This window comes from Macrobrachium nipponense, chromosome 1 (assembly GCF_015104395.2).
Source record: "Macrobrachium nipponense isolate FS-2020 chromosome 1, ASM1510439v2, whole genome shotgun sequence".
Classification (NCBI taxonomy): domain Eukaryota; kingdom Metazoa; phylum Arthropoda; class Malacostraca; order Decapoda; family Palaemonidae; genus Macrobrachium; species Macrobrachium nipponense.
The window spans coordinates 91,946,802-91,966,571 of NC_087200.1; the positions used below are offsets into that span (position 1 = coordinate 91,946,802).

Genomic DNA, 19,770 nt, shown 5'->3' on the forward strand with positions numbered 1-19,770 from the left:
GTATGAAAATATATAACATATAGGGTATATTTATTTTCGTACATAAATTTTATAAAAATTAGGGCAGCTTTTGTAGCTGCCCTCCACATTATCAGAGGATGTTTTTTCACGTTTGTTCTTGTCCGCCGCTGTTCCGAAAAATGCATTTACAAAGACTTCACATGGTTATATCTTATTAATTTGGGAGCTAATTATACTCATTTTGTTAATGAAACCTCAGCTTTTGGTTATAAGTTTTCATGCATTCATGTTTAAAATGTGTACGAAAAATGTATTACAGGGTATTTTTTTTATTTTGTACATAAATATGATTACAGTGGCAGTACGCATGTCCATTTGAAGTCATTGTAACAGCCCTTCACATGATGAAGATAATATGTTGTTCAGTCGTGCCGAATAATAAAATTTCAATTTATAAGATTGAATCACGTTTTTATAAGAAATTATATTTACAATGTTGCATAAACTGATTTTAAAAGACAAAACTCGCATATACATTCGATTTTGCAACACTACAATTTGTTTGTTTGTTTTTTCATAGGATAGAAGTACAAAATATAACTTTACAACTCGGTCGATTTATTGCTTTGTTACTCGAGCAAAATATTGAGGTACGACCGTAGGAGCTCGAGATGCCGCTACTACGTAGATGGCATAGTGAAGAAAATCAAGATGAGCACAGAAGAAAAAGTAAATACAGTGGAACCTCTACATACAAAAGTCCCTATGTACAAAAAATTCAGGTTACAAAAGTGAAGGCGAAGATTTTTTTGCTACTGTGTACGAAAATAATTCAGGTCGCGAAAGGGTAAAGTCCGAGATTCGCCCAGGCCGCCGAGAACAATTTTAAAACTAGCGCTCCGCCAACTCAATAGACTCATCACCTCCTCCCACTCTCTTATTGGTTCCTGATGCTAGTCACCGCCGTAAGATCTTGCTCTCCAATTGGTCAGCATCTGTCCCACCATGCCTCTATGTAACGGCGTTCCTTGACCATTTTTGCGGCAGCGTTATCATATACACCTGGAATTTGTTTGTTCACATATATTTTGTTTGTTAATGTAAATTCGTGTTAGTGATTTCGCTTTCGTTGTACTGTAAGTTACTTTATTATGTTGAGTGTGAACTTAATTACTTATGTTATTAGCCATGGGTCCCAAGAATGTTGCTGAAGTTCACAGAAAGAAGAGGATGCTTTCTATGGAGAACGAAAATGGAGATAATCAAGAAGTTTTAATGTTTTCTCCCATTTGTTAATGTGTTTCATAAAGTTTAGTGTTAATGTTTTCGTCCATATTTTAATGTTTTGTAAAGTTGTGTTCATGTTTTCTGCCATTTGTCTTCCTCCTCTGTTGTCACTTTCAGACATTGCCTCACTCGAAAGGTAAGGTTCCACATTTTACTACATATGTATGTACATGTATGTACAGTATTTCTTGTACCCTGTACACTAATACCCTTTATTTACAGGTACAGTCATGGTCATGTTAGGTATTGAATGGTCCAAATTGTTGTATTTCATTGTTTATTGGTCAATTTAGCTTTACTATAAAATTTACTGTGGTATTTTTGTAGGGCTTGGAACGAATTAGACAATTTACATGTAAAACGTAGTTCTAGATACGAAAAAATCAGGTTACGAAGGCCGCTTTGGAACGGTTTAATTTCGTAACCTGTGGCACTACTGTATGCATTTTTTCCATAAATCTTCCAAAATGTTATACCATTACTTCACTGTATCCAATAATATTGTATGTATTCTTATATTACTGTATTATAAAATACTACAGTAAATCTAAGCAAGTATTCCGCGGAGCGGCCAATGTTTTGGTTTGGAAATCAGCTGATGGCGAATACGAGTTTGTTTCGCCATATTTAACGCAATTCTGAGCAAATTTTCTGCTTCTAGTTAGCATAAACGAATATCTAGTTACTTGATTTATATAAGACAAGGTTATTTTTCCTTATACATGTTTTTTTGTTTTTTGTTAACAGATTATGTTGGAGGCATGTTTATTGAGTAAAAAAAATTATGTGATTCAGTTCACAATTTCCCTTTATATCGTCGCAATACAAACTTTACGTTATTTATCTTATATTGGCGTGAAACCAACGGTAAAATGTGTTCTTTCAAGCACAGTAGTTTTGATTAAAATGATTTTATCTACGGTTGTGTTTGATGGCATACGTTTACTGGAGTTTTATCTTTGTTGCCGATGTACGATAATGGTCATTAGCAGCTTGAACTGTTGTCTCAGCGTCAGCTATAACTAGGTTGAAATTTAACAGTATATTTACCAAATTGTCTCCTATATGCCAAGGGGGTCTCGGAGTGAGCGCCGAAGCGGAAATATTTTTTTCAAAAAATCACAGCGCTCTGAGTTGTCAAGATTAAGAGTTCATTTTTGGCTCCTTTTTTTGTCATTGCCTGAAGTTTGGTATACAACCATCAGAAATGAAAAAAATATAGTTATCATATATAAATAATGCGATATATGATAGTGCGAAAACAAAATTTCATATATAATTGTATTCAAATCACGCTGTGAGCAAAACGGTTAAAGCTAACGAGCTAATTCTTTTTCGTTGTATTGTACACTAAATTGTGATCATTTTAGTATACAACACATTGTAAAACGATCAAAGCAACAGAGAAAATATTATCACAAAATGATGTATGAATTCCTAATGCGTGGACATAATTTTTTTTTTTTTCAAAAATTCACCATAAATCTAAATATTGTTCTAGAGACTTCCAATTTATTTCAAAATGAAGATAAATGATTGAATATTACTATACTGTAAGTTTTAGCTTAAAATTGCAGTTTTTGACCATTTCGGATGAGTTAAACTTGACCAAATGTTGGATTTTTTTTATATTTTTTTTATATGCAAATATTTCAAAAATGAGAAAAGCTACAACCTTCAATTATTTTTTGTTGCATTTCATATAAAATTGCACACATTTTCATATATAAAACTCTATGAAACGCCTAATATGAAACAGAGCAAATATTATGAGAATGCCACGTACACATTTCGGAGATTTGCGGCGGAGAATTCGCGCGCAGAGGGAAGGAAATTTTTTTTTTTAATTTAAATTCACCAAAAATCTAAATATTGTGCTAGAGACTTTAAATTTGTTTCAAAATGAAGATAAATGACTGAATATTACTAGACTGTAAGAGTTTTACCTTACAATTGCGTTTTACGACCATTTCGATAGAGTCAAATTTGACCGAACATGGTTTTTTTTTCTATTTACCGTGATTTATATGTAAATATTTCGAAAATGAGTAAAGCTACAACCTTCAATTATTTTTAGTTGTATTCTTCATGAAATTGTGTACATTTTCATATAAAACTTTATGTAACGGCTAATTTAAAATGGTGCAAACATTACGACAATTGCATGTATAATTTTTTCGGAAGAGTTACCGCGCGGACGTAAGGAAAGTTTTTTTTTTTTCCCCATAAATTGAAATATTGTGCTAGAGACTTCCAATTTGTTGCAAAATGAAGGTAAATGATTGAATATTACTAGAATATAAGAGTTTTACCTTACAATTACGTTTTTCTACCATTTCGGTAGAGTCAAAGTTGACTGAAGGTTGAAATTTTTGCACTTATCGTTATTTTTATGAAAATATTTCAAAACGGTAAACGCTAAAAGCTACAAACCATGGGTTGTTTTTTAGTTGTTGTTGTTGGCATGAAACTGCACACATTTCCATATATAAAACTTTATGTAACGACTAATTTAAAATGGTGCAAACATTACGACAATCGCACGTATGATTTTTTCGGAGGAGTTACCGCGCGGACGTAAGGAAAAAGTTTTTTCATAAATTCACCACAAATCAAAATATTGTGCTAGAGACATCCAATATGTTGCAAAAATGAAGGTAAATGATTGAATATTACTAAAATATAAGAGTTTTAACTTACAATTGCGTTTTTCGACCATTTCGGTAGAGTCAAAGTCGACCGAAGGTTGAAATTTTGGCACTTATCGTTATTTATATGAAAATGTCAAAAACTGATAAAAGCTACAATCATGAGTATTTTTTTGTTGTATTCTACATGAAATTGCACACATTTTCATATAAAATACTCCATGTAACCGCTAATTAAAAATGGTGCAAAAATTATGTCAAAGTGACGAAATAATTTCTGAGATGTGTCACTGATACTTTTTAGTGTGATAAGAAAGAAATTCGCGCTTTCGCGTCTGCGTAACGATTGTAAACAAAACAACGCCTGTATCCGTGAGCTCCCAGCATCCCCCTAGGCACGTGATTTTAAAGTTTTCGCTTGGTAGGCCTATGTATTTTTCTGCGAATTTTAAAAAAACTTTTCCCCGAATTTTAAAAAACTTTTCTATGTCGACGTAAAATATGTCCAATTGGCACCCGACAGACTATTTATCTCGACGTAAAATACGTCCAATAGGCATTTAAGGGTTAAGATACTTTCATCATTCTCTTTTGCTGTTTTTGAACTTATGTAACTAGAAGATGGGATAAAGTTATGCTATTGTAGTTTTGGTCCTCTCATCAAATCAGATTATCGTAAGATAAATTATCATAACTTTGAAACACTACAGCTACCTGTACACTGTATAAAACCTTACCATATCTTTACATACTCTAGACACCCAAAGGATTAAAGCTAGGGTGTTTTCACTTTACAGTATTTATAATACTATAATGTACTGTACAGTAAATTCTATAGTGCTATACTGCATAACTATAATTTAACTTATTGCACCATTGCAGGATTATGGTGCCATTTGACTGGTCTAGGGTGCTGTTAACTGGTCTAGTATTCGAAAGAAGGTGTGTGGCGGCTGTAAGCTTTAAAATCACTTAACGTTGGCGGCCAGGAATGGAACCCCTGCTGCTAACTGAAGCCCGCCTGTATATTTCCCAATTGATCTTTGATCTATAGCAAATAAGGTTATTACATTAAGATATCTCAGTTATAACAAGTACGGTAATAGTGTAATATAGTGCATTGATAGAAATACAAGTCAAATGGATGTTGCTATCGAATTCGGTTGTACTTGAAAAAAAAAAAAAAAAAAAAAAAAAAAAAAAACAAAAAAAAAAAAAAAAAAAAAAAATTTTTTTGTTGTTTCTTGTTCAGTAGTTTAGCTGTTCACGTTTACGCAACATGTATAACATTAAAACCATACTTTCATAATTCTCTTTTGCTGTTTTTGAACTTAACCCTTAAACGCCGAAGCGGTAAAAAAAAAATGTCTCCCGTGTGCCGGAGGTTTAAGAGTGAGCGCGGAAGCGGAAAAAATATTTTTTTCAAAAAATCACAGCGCGCTTAGTTTTCAAGATTAAGAGTTCACTTATGGCTCCTTTTTTTGTCATTGGCTGAAGTTTAGTATGCAACCATCAGAAATGAAAATAAATATCAATATCATATATAAATAATGCGATATATGATAGCGGAAAAACAAAATTTCATATATAATTGTATTCAAATCGCTCTGTGCGCGAAACAGTTAAAGATAACAAGTTGCTTTTTTTTGTCGTTGTAATATACACTAAATTGCGATCATTTTGGTATATAACACATCGTAAAACGATAAAAGCAAACACACAGAAAATATTATCACAAAATAATTCATGAATTCGTTAACGCACGGACGTAAAACTATATTTTTTTCAAAAATTCACCATAATTCTAAATATTGTCCTAGAGACTTCCAATTTCTTTCAAAATGAAGACAAATGATTGAATATTACTATACTGTAAGAATATTAGCTTACAAATGCAGTTTTCGACCATATCTGACGAGGTAAATTTGACCGAATGTCGAATTTTTTATATATATATATGTTTTATATGCAATTATTTCGGAAATAAGAAAAGCTATATATTTTTAGTTTTATTCTACATGAAATTGCGCACATTTTCATATATAAAACTCTATGAAATGTCTAATATGAAATGGAGCAAATATTCCGAGAATAGAACGTACGCATTTCGGAGATTTGTGGCGGAGAATCCGTGCGCGGAGGGAAGGAAAGTTTTTTTTTTTTTTGTTTTTTTTTTTTTTTTTTTAATTCACCATAAATCTAAATATTGTGCTAGAGACTTCGAAGTTGCTTCAAGATGAAGATAAATGTCTGAATATTACTAGACTGTAAGAGGTTTAGCTTACAATTGCGTTTTTCGACCATTTCGGTAGAGTCAAAGTTGACCGAACATGGTTTTTTTCTATTTATCGTGATTTATATGCAAATATTTCAAAAATGAGAAAAGCTACAATCTTCAATTATTTATTGTTATATTCTACATGAAATTGCGCACATTTTCATATATAAAACTTTATGTAACGGCTAATTTAAAATGGTGCAAACATTACCACAATCGCACGTATGATTTTTTCGTAAGAGTTACCGCGCGGACGTAAAGAAAATGTTATTTTTTTCATAAATTCACCACAAATCGAAATATTGTGCTAGAGACTTCCAATTTTATGCAAAATGAAGGTAAATGCTTGAATATTATTAGAATATAAGCGGTTTAGCTTACAATTGCGTTTTTCGACCATTTCGGTACAGTCAAATTTGACCGAAGGTTGAAAATTTGTCACTTACCATTTTTTATATGAAAATATTTCAAAATTGATAAAAGCTACAACCATGGGTTGTTTTTAGTTGTATTGTGCATGAAATTGCGCACATTTCCATATATAAAACTTTATGTAACGGCTAATTTAAAATGGTGCAAACATCACCACAATCGCATGTATGATTTTTCGGAAGAGAACGCGCGGACGTAAGGAAAGTTTTTTTCATAAATTCACCATAAATCGAAATATTGTGCTAGAGACTTCCAATTAGTTGCAAAATTAAGGTAAATGATTGAATATTACTAAAATATTAGAGTTTTAGCTTACAATTGCGTTTTTCGACCATTTCGATAATCAAAGTTGACCAAAGGTTGAAATTTTGGCACTTATCAATATTTATATGAAAATATCTCAAAACTGATAAAAGCTACAATCATGAGTATTTTTTCGTTGTATTCTACATAAAAATGCGCACATTTCCATATATAATACTCCATGTAACGGCTAATTTAAAATGGTACAAAAATTATGTCAAAGTGACGAAATAATTTCCGAGATGTGTCACTGATACTTTTTAGTGCGGCAAGAAAGAAATTCGCGCTTGCGCGCCTGCGTAACGATTGTAAACAAAACAACACCTTGATCCATGAACTCCCAGCATCCCCCAAGGCGCGTGATTCAAGAGTTTTTGGCTGGTAGGCCTAAAAGTATTTTTCCGCGAATTTTTAAAAAAACTTTTGTATGTCGGCGTAAAATACGTCCAGTCGGCACCCGAGAGACAAAAAATGTCGACGTAAAATACGTCCAGTCGGCGTTTAAGGGTTAACTATAACGTTAAAACCATACTTTCATCATTCTCTTTTGCTGTTTTTGAACTTAACTAGAAGATGGGATAAAGTTAGGCTATTGTAATTTGATCTCTCATAAAATCAGATTATAGTTAGACGAATTATCGTAACTTAACACTACAGCTACCTCTACACTGTATACAACCTTATTATATCTTTACATACTCTAGACAACCAAAGGATTAAAGCTAGGCTTTTTTTCACTTTACAGTATTTATAATACTATAATGTACTGTACAGTAAATTCTATAGTACTATACTGCATAAATATAATTTTACTTATTGCGCCATTGTGGGATTAATGCGCCGTTTGATTGGTCTAGGGCACTGTTAACTGGTCTAGTATTCCGAAAGAAGGTTGCGGTGGCCGTAGGCTTTAAAATCACTTAGTGTTGGTGGCCAGGAACGGAACCCCTGCCGCTAACCGAGGGTTGCCTGTACAAATATTTATAGAGGGTTTTTCTTGAGTTTTACCAAACAGAATAGGCAGTTTTAAGCATTTTTATAAGGTTTTCTACTATTCACCAGTTCTAGCTATTTGTGGGGGTCTGGTATGCATCCCCGCGAATATGGGGGGGGGGGGGGGGGGGGTGTACACTGTATGCTCTATGCATACATCTAAATATCCTATTGTCAACTTGTGCACCATCAAAGGAATTTGCGCTGTAGACAGATGTTTTTGCACCGATAAAGGAATATACATTTCCAACAGAGGAGATGCCCTATGATGACATAAGTTCAGTACAGTAATACCTAAATCTTATGCGATTTGAGTTGTACGAATTCACGATGGTGCTAACTTTTCATTGGAACCTAACCAATTATCTTAAGTCAGTATTTCACAGACACAAACACAACATTTTTGAATCCTGGAGAAACCCTGCAAAAGTGTTAAATTTTTTTATGTAATTTATAAGTTTTCAAGCTTTTGTGTAAAGTGAATAATGGTAAATAATAAAAATAATAATTCTCTCTCTCTATCACTTTTACTGGGATAAGAGAATTTCTATGGTGAATTTATTATGTACTATGTTTATTAATATTTTCAAATAACTTTTAAAGAAATAACTTTTCTCTTCTAAATCTCTCTCTCTCTCTCTCTCTGTGAGATGAAAGAATTTTTATGGTACATTTACTATATGTTTATTCACCAGAAGCTTGAATAGAAGTCCAGAGCTGTCAAATATGTCAAGTAATGTGACAGAGGCTCGCTCTCTTCTCTCTCTCTCTCAGTAACTTTAATTTCATGTTACGAGTTAGCTTGATATTTAGGGAGCATGATTAGGGTCATATTTAGTGTTCAAAACAAGCTTAAGAGACTGTGCCACTTATGAAAATTCCCCTTGTGCAAGGGGGTCTGGAACCTAACCTTGCATAAGTTCGTTGTGTTACTGTATACTACTTAACAGATGACTCCTGCAGAGACAAGAACAACTAGGACATTAAGACAGTACAGGCAGCCACCAGTTAACAGCGCTTGTCTAATGACACGTGTTAACTGGATTTTCAGTGCCAATCTCCAGTTAACAGTGGGTCTGTTAGCGCCAATTTCTGGTTAATGGTGCCAATACCCATTTAACAGCCCCGTTAGGCAGGTTATTAGTGCTGTTATCACTGATTAACCAGGGACTGCCTGTACTGGTCTGGCTAGGAATTATAACCAATCTAACCTAACCCAATCCCAAAAACTGAACAGGAAAATCCTCAACTTCAGAGGCCTTGAAGCAGAAGAACATGCTCCATATATTGAAGAGCAGGGCTGATAAAAGATAGGTTCAAACCAGCTAAGATAGAATAAGAACTCCAACACTTAGGCTAGGCCAGGATGTTGTGAATATGTTCGAACTAGCTAGGATAGGCCTAGAACTCAACCACTTAGGCTAGGCTAAGTTGGTAAAAGTAGGTTCAAACTAGGTAGGCTAAACCACTTAGGCTAGGTTCAGTTGGGAAAGGTAGGTTCGAACTGTTTAGGCTAAGTATTCAACCACTTAGGCTAGGGCAAAGTTGATAAAGGGATATAGTTCCTCATCCTTCTTTAGGCTAAGTCTTCTTGGTCTAGACTCAAGAACCTAACCAGTTGAGACGTATGAATCATAGACTTATGGAGTTAATAAATAATTTTACTCACACCAGGAAAACATCTTTGTACAATCATAATTGAAGCATGCTTCATAAGCATTGGGCGGAATGGTTCCAAACTTCACTATCAACTACTTTTGGACAAAGTCAGAAGTGTTAGGTCAATATTCTCGTAATAATCAAAACTGAAAATGATGAAACAAAAATTCTTCCTACCCGAGAAGGGTTGAAGTCTTCGGGTCAACATAATGCCTCAATTCCCACAATGAAGATCATATGGGCCTGACTGAACAAAGACCAAGTCACGAACGTGGTAGCGTCAAGGTGACAACACCTATGATGGAAGCACGTCCCTGAACGTCCACAATCTCTCACATCCAACAAAGGAAATTGCATCAACTCTGGCTGGGATGTTGCAGAATCTTCACAGCAACTTCAATTTGGAGAGATTTGTCAGACTGGAGTTCCGAAGAAAATCAAGTGTAGCAAGCATACTTAGAGTCTTGAATTTCAAAGATACCAAAGATCTCGGACAAGATACCAAGACACGAACAAAATAAAGGTTGGTTGCTCCCTTTACCTAAGTGTCCGCGGAAACAAGGGAGGAAGATATTAGTTCAGGAATATCCTGAACTAGTATTGGTGGAAAGTTACTTCTCCAACTTGCTGAATCAAAGGAAATCATGCAACTGGAGCACTGATCACAACAAACCCCAGCTTGTAGACAAGGAAGAGTACTGATGGAAGACGAAGATGACAATGACGAAAGGATTTCTTTCTTTAACTTCTGCAGCAACAGGAGGGCGTCACCAGAAACGTGAAGAAAAGTGAAGAATTTCCCAAGAAAATCCAATGCCTGAGGTAATGCCTGAGGTAACGGAAGACAGGTCGCAGTTCTCTTGAAATGCAGGGTCAACTGATCAAAACTATGTCATAAGGACTAGGCATATCACAATCCTATCCGTGATGTCACAAAGCAGACTACTCTTATAAAAGCAGAAAATATTGTGTAAGAGCAGATTAATCATATATTCACACAAAATTGTAATCAGTTTATTTCATTTAACAAATAGGAGAACCAAAGCAAACATGATATAACACCAGAGGGGGACAAGACACCACAGAAGTAGACAAAGCCACATCAGAGAAGTCATCTGTTTGAGATTGGTATTCCTGAATGACAACATATACTTCACAAGTTACCATGTACAAGGGGTTCTGAAGCTTGACTGGAACAGTGCCATCAGGACTGACTGGGTTCCAAGCTCTCACCACAGCACCAACAAGCATACCAATAATAGTGAAGTGACAATTCTGGGAGAGGTAAGAGAATACAGAGGGGCTCCCAAGATCTGAGCAGAATACACTGCCAACCGACTTCCAAGGTGAGGAGCATGGTTAACAACTGTAGAGCATGAAAAGAAAAATAATATGCCTTCCCCCTCATGGAGAAGAAGAAAATTCCCATCCTGAGAGAAGGAAAAGAAACATATTTATTTGTAAGAAACATATTTATTTGTAAGGGAAAGGGATGAGCCATACAACTTATCACCTCCCCCCCCCCCCCCCCCCCCCCCCCCTAAAATCAAAAGGAAGGAGACAAGATGGAAAATTCTAACTGATCAAGCAAGTAGCAGGGCCAACGCAGTCTGAGAAATTCTGCCATCAAAATTCATGTAGAGGCAGTTAAGGAAAACTTCTATGTTAAGTAAAACAAATCCTTGAACATAATCCTTGTCTGCAACATGAACCTGTCAGTCTTGAAAGTCCTGAACCACACAAAATCTTAAAAGACTAAAACATGACCACGTTCCCAGAAATCGAGTAGTTGAGAAAATGTCTAAAAAAAGAAAAAAAAAGAAAGAAAGAAAAAAAAAAAACCATTAAACACATACACAGGTGTTAGAGAAAAAAGGAAGGGTTACCTCCAAAAGAAGGGTTACCCGCTATGCCATACAATGGCTTACGACTGGGAATAAGAGCAGAGTCCTGCCTAACAACCCCCCCGCAGCTAACTGAAAGTCCGCCTCCCTCAGGGATTGTTCTACACACCCAAACCAAGGCAACTTGCATGACGGATGCAAAACCAGCAGTTTGGCGGAGAAAAGTTCTTCAAACATAGCTTGGCAAGGTTTAAAGGGTTTCTTATCAACTTTCGACTGAGGAAACAGAAGGTAAATGAGGTTTATCATTCTTCGATACTCGCTGGCTCCCGTCATCGAACAGCCTGATAATGGAGGAGGCTCCTTGTTCTCAAGAGAAAAATCTCTTTCTGCATCTTCTGAATATACCTGAGTGGAAGGAGAAGCAGAAGCAAGACAGTCTCCCGGAAAACCACCCTCACGAGACGGAGAACCTAACCTTCCCTGACCTATACCTAGACTGAAAATTGAGAGAAATCAAACCCAGATTTGAACCAACCGCAAAGGGTTGCATAAAATTAACATCTCTACCAAGAGATGCGGAAGCTACCGACCGACTCAACTAGAGGTTTCTTGCGGAAGCAAAACACCACTGGAGCAGCGCAGACCTAGTGCTTCACGACCTTGATTCAACAACTTGGATTGAACCAAACTAATGCCCAAGGGAGATCCACAAACATGCGAAGAGGACGCATCCCGTGTGAACGTCCACTGCCGCTGAACACGAAACATCCGAACGTAACCGTCCTTGTTGAGCAACCATCAGACCCGACAAAGTCAGGAAACCTGGAAGACTTGCTACCAAACCCAACACCGAATTAACACCGATACCTAATTCCAGTGGAATATCTCCTACCTTAGGAAGGACGGACGGAGAAAGGAAAACAGAGAAAGATACACTGGGAACTACTCTCGGTCCAGTGATCGCAGAAGTGGGACAGGTAACCGAGGCGCCTGCCGCAGCAACACTGAAACCAGCGGAGGATGAAGGGATACCGAAAGAAGTAACCTGCGAATTCAGGGAAGACATTAACACCTCACCCAAACGGGAGAACCTGCGGAACGTGACTCAGTCGTGTTAGAAGCAAAAGTACTCTCATTAAGGGAAAACCAAAGGAGAAGGCATGAGAAACCCCTGAGGCAGGACTGCCGAATGTTCTGAGCCCAAAGCAGAACCCCCACCCCCCCCCCCCCCAAAAAAAAAAAAAAAAAAAAAAAAAAAAAAAAAAAAAAAAACCGGGGGAAGAGAAACTGATGAACTCGGAGATATAGAAGGATTAGAAGCCATCCTTTTAAGGGAAAGAAAATAAATTGAATCCTTACCACCTTGAAAATCTAGATACATATCGTTACAGAATTCAGGGAAATTCTTAAGAACATGGCCTTGAATATTACCAAAACCCAAAAGAAACACTGCCTAACTAAAGACCTATAACCCTGTGAAAGGCCTAAGAGATCAACGCTCAAGGAACCCTCAAAGGGAAAAGGTTCTGAAGTATTTCCAGACAGAAAGGGAACCTTTGAAGAGGAGGGGGCATTAAGAGTATCTATTGCTGACAGAATCGAGTCAAAGCTCCCTGGAGGAGAAAGGCCAGATTTTACCTTCAGCGCAGTATTGGCCGGAAACAAACAGATCTCTGGATCCAATGGGGATCCTAACCTAGCAGGACTAAATCAAGGATCTCAAGGCAACTGCCCTTGGAATCGTGCCTCGCCTAACTGATCCCTAACTCTCTCAGTTGTCTGCTTCATTCCTATTTCTGATTTAATTTTCAGAATTACATCTTCAGGGGAATAAGGGAATTCCGCTGCGGACACTGCCTGCGCCTCGCCAGGGGGGACGGCAGTTCCTACCCTTTCGGTTTTGGATCTCCATGACCCCCAGCACCCGTCAGGGGTGGCTCTGGAACAAGCATGGGGAGCTGGAAGAGAGCAGTTAGTAAATTGTTCCCTATTGCTAACTTTCATCTCGTCTTGCAACTTTGACATCATTGTAGTAAATAACCCAGACATACTCAATGTCAACCTATCCTCTAACTTCTTATACAATACTGACTCTAAATGACTAGCTTCCTCTACCTTGGGTTTAGTCCCTAAAGCTATCCTACCTTTACTCTTTGAAGCAAGAGCTTTTCTATGCTTAATATAAGCCTGCATCTGATCCGTAGACCAATCCCTACACTCATCACATCTACGACCTATATTACATTGAATCTTCCTAAATGAAATACACAAGGAATGTTGAATGTATTTGAGTGTACTCATCCTCCGTTTGCAGGCAGTACAGGAGCGATGAGTTGCTGCATCTTTGCTGGGATGGTCTGGAGGGGTCTTAGTCGGGGGAGGATCCTTTGCAGTTGAGTCCATTATCATCAATCAAGCAGAGAAAAGCCAAGGCGAAATGCAAAACAACCTAAAGGCGTCAACAATCTTATCCAAAAACGCAGTAGGGGGTCAACGCTGTGACCAAAGGTTCGCACGCTGCAAGAAACGTCTCAACAGGCGAGCGAATAAAAAGCGATTGTCTTAAGAAGTCACTATCAGCCAGTTGCTGCGGCAGCGTTGCCAACCGTGGACAGGTGACTCGGTAACAATGATATTGTTAAACTACAATAAAGTTTTGTACATACTTACCTGGCAGATATATACTTAGCTATAGTCTCCGACGTTCCCGACAGAATTTCAAATCTCGCGGCACACGCGACAGGTAGGTCAGGTGGTCTACCTTACCCGCCGCTGGGTGGCGGATGTACGAACCACTCCCGTAAGCTTGTCAGATTTTTCTCTTCCACCTGTCTCCTGAGGGGAGGCTGGGTGGGCCATTAATCGTATATATCTGCCAGGTAAGTATGTACAAAACTTTATTGTAGTTTAACAATATCATTTTTGTACATGAACTTCCCTGACAGATATATACTTAGCTGATTGGCACCCTTGGTGGAGGGTAAGAGACAGCTCAATAATACAGGTAAGACGGAGACAACTAATGTTGTAGGATATAAAAACCTTGGTTCTCACCTTTTCAGGATGAAGACTTCATAGATACTATCTCTGAGTCTGCATTTGCCTGGAGAGCTACGCTAGGACGTGACCTGATGCTGAAAGACTCTCGGATCTACCACTGGGATATGTGATCCCCTATTGTGGTAGAATCCACGTCGGATGCTGTTAGAGGGACCTTGTCCGCTTACCTAACAGATCCTTACCACTACCTCTGCAAGGAGCCAAAACCCACCAGACCACCTAACCAAAATACAAAGGGTTAATATTACGACAAAAAGAGGTGCCTCCTGCAACCTCTTTCAGACAACCAAAAAACAACAATATAAAATATAGGGTAACATATAAAAAATTTACACAGGATAAGTTTCAGCTCCCTGCCCCAGCACCGAATCCGCCGAATACGAAAGGTAAAAAAAAAACCCAAGGCGAACGCATTTATCATATGTGATTTTTACATCACGTAGGTAGTGGTTTGCGAAAACCGATTGGCATCTCCAAAAAGTCGCCTCCATCAAGTTCCGCACAGACATATTTTTCTGAATGCAAGCGAAGTTGCGATGGCTCTCACCTCGTGACTTTCACTTTCAGTAGTCTAAACTGATCTTCCTTTACAGGCAACATGTGCCTCTGTAATAAGGCTTCTCAGAAAAAAGGAAAGAGCATTCTTCGACATGGGCCGAGTGGGGTCCTTTACGGAGCACCAAAGTACATCTTGATTAGCCTTAAGTTGTTCCTTCCTCTTAAGGAAAAACTTCATAATTCTCATAGGGCAAAGAGTTCTTTCAGGCTCTTCCCCTACTAGAAAAGATAAACTACGAACTTCAAAGCTCCTGGGCCAAGGGCGTGATGGGTTTTCATTCTTTGCAAGGAAACTTGGAAGAAACGAACATACCATAGAATCTTCCTTAAACCCTACATTGCCCTCAATAGCTTGGAGCTCACTCACTCTTTTAGCTGTAGCTAGGGCCAAAAGGAAGATAGCCTTCTTCGTCAAGTCCTTGAAAGAGGCTAAGCCAGGAGGTTCGAATCTAGACGATCCAAGGAATTGTAGGACTACGTCTAGATTCCAGTTCGGTACTACATGAGGACGCTTAATGGTTTCAAATGATCTAATAAGATCATGCAGGTCCTTATCATCGGATATATTTAAGCCTCTATGCCGAAATACCGCCGCCAACATACTGCGGTATCCCTTAATAGTTGAACACAACCAGATGACATTCTTCTTTGAGGAAAATAAGGAAATCCGCAATTTGGGTCACAGAGGTACTGGAAGAGGAAATGTTCTTCCTCTTGCACCAACGTCTGAAGACATCCCACTTTGACTGGTATACACGCAAGGTGGAAGGTCTCCTCGCTCTTGCGATTGCTTTAGGCAGCTGCTGCTGAAAGCCTTTCGCTCTGACCAAACTTTGGACAGTCTGAAACCAGTCAGACTGAGAGCGAGGAGATTTTTGTGGTACCTGTCGAAGTGGGGTTGTCTGAGTAGATCGCTCCTTAGCGGGAGCGATCTTGGAAGGTCCACAACCATTCCAGTACCTCTGTGAACCATTCTTGGGCCGGCCAAAAGGGAGCGATTAAGGTCATTCTCGTTGATCGGACTCTACGAACTTCTTGATAGTTAGCCCCAGGATCTTGAAGGGGGAAACGCGTAGACGTCGAGTCCGTTCCAGTCTAGAAGAAGAGCATCTATTGCTACTGCCTCTGGATCCGATATCGGAGAGCAGTAAGGATCCAGCCTCTTGTTCTTTTGACGTGGCAAAGAGGTCTATGTGTGGCCTGCCCCATAACTTCCACAGGCTCTGGCATACATCCAGATGAAAGGGTCCACTCTGTGGGAAGGACCTGATCTTTCCTGCTGAGGAGATCTGCTCTTACATTCCTTTCTCCCTGCACGAACCTGGTGAGAAGGCTTTGATTCCTCTTTCTTCTGCCACAGAAGCAAGGTCTCTTGCTGTCTCGTACAGGGAGAAGGAATCGGCGTCCCCCCCTGTTTCCTGATGTATGCCAGAGCTGTAGTGTTGTCCGCGTTGACCTGCACTACCGATCTTCTGACTTTGGGCTCGAAAAGCCTTCAGAGCCAACCACACAGCCATCAACTCCTTTCTGTTGATGTGCCAGGCTACCTGGTCCCCACCCAGGTACCTGACACTTCGTTGGTTCCCAGAGTTGCACCCCACCCCATGTCCGACGCGTCGGAGAACAACACCAGGTTGGGGGTCTGTGATTGAAGAGACAGTCCCTTCGCAAAGAGGTTGGGATCTGTCCACCATAAGAGATGTTTCTTGATGTCCTGGGATAACGACAGGGAGAACGTCAAATCCTGAGAACGACGACTCCAATTCCGATTGAAGAAAGAATTGGAGCGGTCTCAAGGTGCAACCTTCCTAGGGAAACGAATTGCTCCAGAGAGGAGAGTGTCCCCAGCAGACTCATCCACTCCCTCTTACTGTGCATACTTCTTTCCCTAAGAAGGTTGTTACTCTCTCGAATCCTCGGGCTATCCTTCCTGCGAGGGAAAAAAGCCCGAAAACTCAGAGAGTTCATCTGTATCCCGAGATACACACACTCTTGCTCGGGAATTAGTGATGACTTCTTGAAATTGACGAGAAGTCCCAAAGCCTTCGTCATTCTAAAGTTACTGTAAGTCCTTCAAACAACGATCTTCTGAATTGGGCCCTTATTAGTCAATCGTCGAGGTACATGGATATCCTCACCCCTTTCAAATGAAGCCATTGAGCCACATTCCTCAAAAAATCCCCGTGAAACACACTGAGGGGCCGTCCGCAGAGCCGAAACACAGAGACCTGAACTGAAAAATTTTTCCCCCCATCATGAATCTGAGAAACTTCCTCGAGGAAGGATGGATCGGTACGTGGAAGTAAGCGTCCTGAAAATCCAAGGAAACCATCCAGTCCCCACCTGGACGAAGCGCTGCCAGCACTGATGAAGGCGTTTCCATCGTGAACTTCTTCTTTTCTACGAAGAAGTTCAGGGCGCTTACATCCAACACCGGTCTCCATCCCCCTGAGGACTTCGGAACTAGGAAAAGGCGGTTGTAGAAGCCCGATGAATGATGGTCTGTCACTAGTTTGATAGCCCCCTTCTCCAGCATCTGATCTACTGCTAGATGGAGAGCTTGATTCATGATGGGGTCGCTGTACCTGGCCGTCAGTTCCCTTGGGATGGTCGTCAAGGGAGGTCTTTCGACGAAAGGGATGAGGTAACCTCTCTCAAAATAGAAGGGTCCAAGGATCCGCCCCTTTTTGGGCCCAGACTTCTGCAAACTCTAAGAGTCTGGCGCCCACGTTGTTTGAAGGACTTGCAAGTTATTTGGGGGCTTTAACAGACTTGGCGAAAGTCTTACCCTTCTTGAAGGTCTACGACCTCTAAACGTAGAGGTTCTGATGAAGATGCACCTCGAAAGGGTTCTCGAACACTGCCTTTTCCTTCTTAGCCTTGGTAGGGAAGGAAGGGCGAGGGTTTTCTTGCCGACTGTGCCAAAAGGTCCTGGGTGGCTTTGGCCGAAAGTGACCTCGAAATGTCCTGCACTCGATGTTTCGGGAACAACTGAGTAGACAGAGGAGCAAACAGCAAAGAAGACCTCTGAGCATGGGGAGACCGACTTCGTTAAGAAGGAACAGTAAACCGACCTCTTCTTCACGATGCCGGCCCATAAAGGGAGGCGATTTCACCTCGCTCGTCTCTTACTGACTTGTCCATACAAGACAAAACACACATAAGATCATCTGGTGAAATTGACTCTGGCACTTCAATTTTCTTGGCTAGGACTCCCAACGACCAATCAAGGAAGTTAAATACTTCTAGAACTCTAAACATACCTTTGAGCAAATGATCAATTCGTTCATTGCCCAATTCGTCTTAGCAGAGTTAAGGGCAGTTCTCCTTGTCGAATCTACCAGTGCCGAAAAATCCGAATCAGCCGAAGACGGTACACCCAATCCTAAGGGCTCTCCTGTTTCGTACCAGAAACCAGCGCGTCCTGATAACTTCGAAGGAGGGAAAAGCGAACATCGTTTTCCCCGCTTCTTCTTTGGAAGCCATCCAGGAACCAAAACTCCTCAGTGCCTTCTTCATAGAAAGGAGTTGGCTTCATCCTCACAACAAGAAGAACTCTTCGCTGTCTTCGCCGTTGAAAAAAGTGAGTGAGGAGAAGGAGGAGCCGTAGGCGTAAGGGAATCCCCAAAAACTTGTAAAAGTAGCTCTGTAAGCTTCTTGTAAGAAGAGACAGCGCAGAAGTGTTCGGTTCCTCATCCGAACCTTCTAGACGTCTTGTCGAGGCGAGCGCGGAAGATCCTTAGGGACGAAGGGATCATAGCAGGAGTTGAGCGAGAGGTTGGAGAACGCCCTCTCTTAGAAGAGTTCACATCCACTGGAGAACGATGAGAAGATCTGGGAAGTATACGATGAGCTCCCTCCTTCGAGGTATACGGAATCTCAGCCGAAGGAGAGGTAGGGCTCCTACTCCGAGAATTCTCGGAAACATCCGCAGGGCGCTTACGAGGAGGCGAGCGCCTACTATACTCTATGCACCTATCCTGGGGCGAGCGGCTGCCAGGAGAAGAGCGCCTATCGAGAGCAGAGCGCTTGCGCGGCTCTCCATACCTGTCCAGTTGCGTACGATCAACGGAAGTTCGACTGGAAGGCGAAATGCGCCTACTAGGAGAAGGCTGCTTGCGAGACTCTTGACGTCTAACAAGAGGGTAACATTCAGGAGAAGGGCGCTCAAAACTAACGAGCGCCTACTTGGAGAAGGGCGCTTCCGGGATTCCTGGTGCCTACCAAGAGACAAACGGTCAGGAGAAGTGCGCCTGAGAAGCGGGAGAGCGCCTACACGGAGAAGGGCGCTTGAAAGACTCGTTGTCTGCCCTTAGGAGAATAATCAGGAGTATGACGCCTTAAAAGAGACGAGCGCCTACTAGGAGAGCTATGTGCAGTAGGCTCTTGGCGCCTACCTTGCGGGGAGCGGCTAACAGTAGGCCGTCTATCATGCACACGACTCCTAACAGACTCTAGATGCCTGTCAGGAGAGAAGTCACGATCGATACTCGAGGAGAGTGACATCTGGAAGAAGAACGCCTACTTGTATAAGGGCGCCTTCTATAATCTTGAGGCTGCTGAGGAGAAGTCTCACGCGAGGGAGTTGAAGAAATCGCGTGATGAGCAGGTGCAGTGCGCTTACCGGAAGCGGGAATCCAATCTGGAGAAAAAACTTCTTTCTCCATAGAGCGTCCTACCGATGTTTGGCGCCTTGAAATTGAAAGAGAGCCAGGCGACGAGGGCGCTCACAGCGAGTGAGGGC

At 40.3% G+C, this 19,770-nt stretch overlaps 1 protein-coding gene across 1 annotated transcript in view; it reads right to left on the reverse strand.

Moving 5' to 3' along the window:
- Window positions 1-19,770, reverse strand: part of LOC135219463 (myelin expression factor 2-like) — a 159,697-nt gene that overhangs the window by 34,806 nt on the left and 105,121 nt on the right.